The sequence below is a fragment of the Arachis ipaensis genome, chromosome B06 (assembly GCF_000816755.2).
Source record: "Arachis ipaensis cultivar K30076 chromosome B06, Araip1.1, whole genome shotgun sequence".
In the NCBI taxonomy this organism is placed as follows: domain Eukaryota; kingdom Viridiplantae; phylum Streptophyta; class Magnoliopsida; order Fabales; family Fabaceae; genus Arachis; species Arachis ipaensis.
In genome coordinates this window covers 41,869,570-41,874,059 of record NC_029790.2, presented here as the reverse complement: position 1 = coordinate 41,874,059, position 4,490 = coordinate 41,869,570, and the positions used below count along the sequence as shown (strand labels likewise).

Here is a 4,490-nt window from a genome sequence, read left to right as displayed (position 1 = left end):
ATTAATTTTTATAAATACTTTGAGTTTAAGTTAATTAATGTGTATGTACAATTTTTATTATAATTAGTTATTTTATACAAATTGAAATTAAAATTTTGATAATAAAAAGATTATGAAAGATTATAGCATATAATTTGAATAATTGATATTTTAAACTGTAAACTGTATTTTATAAAATTTGATTAGTATATTTACTTTATGATTTAAATTAAAGATAATCATTTGAGTTCATTGATATATTAATAAATAAAATCTTACGTATTTTAAAAGTAATCTTTATAATATTATATTTAATTTTTGAATTGTTATTTTATCTCAAATATCTTATAAAATTATTATATTACTGGTACATATTTTACCCTAACCTTAAAGTTTTCAAATAAAACCCTAATTCCATTAATCCCTAAATCAAAACAAGCAAAACATACGCAGAAGGGGAAGAAAAGAAACAGGGAAACAGAGAGGGGGAAATGGGAAGAAGAGGAAGGAGAAGAGAGGGACGGGATGGAAGGGAAGGCGCCGGGAAGACCGTCGTCGCCGTCGCCGTCGCCCTCAGGTGAAGGTGGAGGAGTGACTGAGAGAGAGTCGGACGTGAGGAAGGAGAAGAGAGATTGAGAGAGGGAGACGGAGAGCTCGAGAGTCGAGGAAGGGGAGGAAGGCTGCTCCCGTCATCACCGCCGATTCCGCCTAGACCGCCGCCGTCGCCATTGAGGGAGTCACTGCCGCCGAATCCTAACCGTCGCTGCTGTCAGAAGAACGAACCTGGAAGGAGAAGGACGAGGTCCGTTCTCGCACCGTCCTGCTCCGCCGCCGCCGCTGCCATCGATTGGGGTCACACCGTTGCTGTTGCGCCCTGTTTTCGTTGATAGAGCCACTGTTGAGAGTCTGTCGTCAGAGAAGCATCGTCGGCATTGCTGCTGCAAACTATTTCAGCTACTGCCCTGGTATTGCTCGGTCACCACAGCCTTCTTTGTCATTGTCTCTGAATTCTGTACCATTCACGACCTATTTTGATTATTGTTATTCTTGCTTGCCGCTTCTGCCTCCGTCGAAGGGAGTGAGAACACCGTCGAACAGAATGTGAGAAGGGAGAGGAGTTGTGTTCTTTAGCTGTCGCCGTTGTTGCCGAAACCAAGACAAATTTACCGGTAACTCTACTATTTCCATTCTTGAATTTGCGCTACTTCCATTTTGTTCCTTAGTCTTTTTCTGTTCTGGTAAGGAAAACCCATGTCTCTGTTTAACACTCCTGCTCTGCCTTCTCTGTTTGCTTATGGAACTATCATAGGAGATAGTGTTGATGATAATAAAGAACTGTTAGAGTTGCTGCTGCTGCTGCTAGTTTGGTTCAAGTCTGTTGCTGCTACAAACTAAAACAAAAGAGGGGTTTGCTGCGCTTAATTATCGAATTTCGGCTAATCGAGGTAGGGGGTTTAATTTAAACGGTTTTAATTTAAGAATGCCGACAAAGTTTATTGGATAATTGCAAATAGGTATAATAGTTGTGAGTGATTGATTGATTATATGAATGTTGAATTGTGGCTGAGATTGTGATTGGAATGATTGAGATTTTGGTTGGAACTTTGATTGAATTCGTTGATTTTGTGAAATTGATCATGTGTGGTTTATGAATTGTTTGATGAGGGATTGTTGTGAATTCTGTATTTTGATGGATTAAATTGAAATTTTTGTTATTAAACTGGTTATATGATTATTGTAATGGACTTAGTTTGTGATTGATTGGAGTTGGGTTTAGAGAATATTTGGAGGAATGAATCTTGAAATGTTGAATTGATTGTTGAGAATCTGAGTTTTGAAATTAAATGGAAACTTTGGAAGTAAATCGGATATTCAACAGTAATCGAAATGATAAGAGAGTAAAAGCTAAGTAAACTAGGATGAAATTCATTGTTGGAATTTAATTTTGAGAAGTTTGAATCAACTGGAGAATTAGTTGTGATTTTCAAAATTAAACTGAAAAATCTGATTTCCTGCATTATCTTTAAATGAAATCGGTAACTTTGAAAAGCTATAACTAATTCCGTGATGATCGAAATTGCGTGAGACTAAGTCTGGATTAAGCTTGAGTATATAAGGAGCTGGACTGGGGAATTTAAGACATTTTTGTTAAGTATATGATTTATGGTGAATTTTTGAGTTATGGTTGTGGAATCTGATTTTTACTGCAGAATTTTTAGAACAGCAGTAACTTGTTGGCTCTGCTGTGAGTGTTTCGAATTAAATTTTGAAATGGAACTAATTTTAAATGAAACTTTAGTCCTATTATTTTAATTCCGTAAAATTTCAGAATGGTTGGACTTGTAGTTTTAAAGATATGAATTTTTGAAAGATGATGCATTATGCAGTAAAAGCCAGATTCTGTTTCCTTAAATCAGTAAATTTGAGAGTTTATAACTTTGGATTCTAGATAGATATTGAGATGGAACCAATTGGAGGTGAAATTTAAGTATGTTTAGCATATATGATTTAAATTTCAGGGCTGTCAATGTTTTAATGAGTAAGTTATGGGATTTGGAAGAGGATATGTTCATTAACTTTTAAAACAGAATTCTGCAGAAAATTACTCAACTTCTAAGTTATATAACTCTTCCATTAAAAAGGATATTGATCTGGAACCAATTGGAAAAGAAACCTGGATGAGTGAAGTCGAACCACATTAATTTTTAAGGTAGTTGGATTTAACTTGGATTTTATATTGAATTTTGAATATCACATGCTGCTGTTTTCTGATTTTAAGACACTGCAGAGCAGTCACGGTTTTGCTTCTATTCCCAAAGTTAGAGCAAGCAAAAATTATGATTTTTCATTTAATAGAAAGCTTAATCCGAGACGGTCGTATGGATATAAAGTTTGTGTAATTCCGAATTCATTTGATATTTTAAAAACAAAATTGAAATTAGGCTGCCAATGTTGTTTTGGTAACTACCCTGGGTATAGGGTTTAAAAATTGATTTTACACTATTATCAAGTATTTTGAGAATATATTGTTGTGGTACTTGCTGATAAAAGGTTGGTGAAATGTTGAGAAAGAGGAAACCCGTATGGGTGGCTAAGTTATATTTTTAGAGGAGGTTATGTTCGAATTTTTATAAAAGTATAAGGTTGTAATTAAAACGAATATTTAAGACTTGTTTAAAGACGATAATTTTGCTGATTCTTTTGAGAAAAGATTATTTGGTTTATGAGGTTGTTGGCAAGGGCGTGGAAAGAAGGTTAACATCCTCTACTGATTTAGTTGGTTGAACTTGCACAAATTACTACTGTAGAGTGATGTTATTGAACCTGTTTTCTGATGCAATCTCTTTTAATGGGAATCAATTGTTTGATTTTTGGTCAGTGTTAAATAGTCAATTATTGTACTCTCTTTTTTCAACGTCTCTTATCAATTATTCAGCTATTTGCTGGCTCATGCTATTTTCGACTCACCCTGTTCTCTTCTGTTGAGAGGAGCTGAAAATGAATCCTGTTTGTGTTTCTTGGTAAAGTTTCTACTTTAATTTCTCATCTTGCTTTCTTCTATTTGATTCTGTCGTTTATCTTGATTAATTTTTTTTGCATGCAAACAAGAATCACATGATGTTGTGTAGTGTAGTGCAGTGCCTTTGATTTTGACTGCTGTTGGATTCTTTATAATTATAAAAATTCTTTTCTTTTATTTTTTGTTGAATTTCTTGCTACTTCTTTGGTGATCATCTTCTATAAATCCATTTATGGAATTTTTCATCATGGGTTAGTTTGGCTTATAGTTCTATGACCTCATGTATGGACACAAAATTTTCCATTTTTCTATTGATTCATGTTACTTTTCCGTAATCTGCAGAACTGATGAGGTAATCAACACTCAATTGATGGTTTCTCGGTAAATTCTCCAAAAATGGGTCAAGTATTTTTCTCCATATTTCAGCTGGAAACAAAGAGGTTGTTATGGCTTATTGGCATTACATTTGCAGTATGTAAATTAAATTATTAGTTTTATTATAGAATTGTAATTTTTTTAATTATAATTATAGCATGTAAAGAATTTATGTAAATCAATAAAAAAATCAATTCTTTTTATACTTTCTTTTTTTCTCCCTTCAAAAGCGTGGCTATGTCTCCTATTGGCACGCTTTCGAAGTGTAGCTAACACTAACTCAATTGGCACGTTTCTAAAAAAGCGTGGTGAAAAGATATTGCTATACTTTTTGCATATTTGGAATGCTTTAAAAGCATAGCAAAACCCAGTTTTTTTGGTAGTGCGAGATACTTATCAATTTGTTACTAGTTTAAAAGGAATTTGCGATGACATTTTGCGATAGTATTACAACTAATTGACTACAGATTATTTCCTAGCAAATTAGCGACTATTTCATAACTTTACTTTCTCATTTCGAATAGCTTTGATTTAGCGACAAAATTCTTACAAATTTGATTAAGAATTTTTAAAGATTAGCTATAAATTTGCTACAAAATGTGACAGATTTGCGATC

The 4,490-nt window shown here is 33.7% G+C and overlaps 1 long non-coding RNA gene across 1 annotated transcript; it reads left to right on the top strand.

Annotated features, from left to right (window-relative positions):
• Window positions 393-4,077, top strand: LOC107648595. The gene is made up of 4 exons (XR_001621987.2): window positions 393-944; window positions 1,055-1,148; window positions 1,289-1,424; window positions 3,842-4,077. It is a non-coding gene; the product is annotated as an uncharacterized LOC107648595 (long non-coding RNA).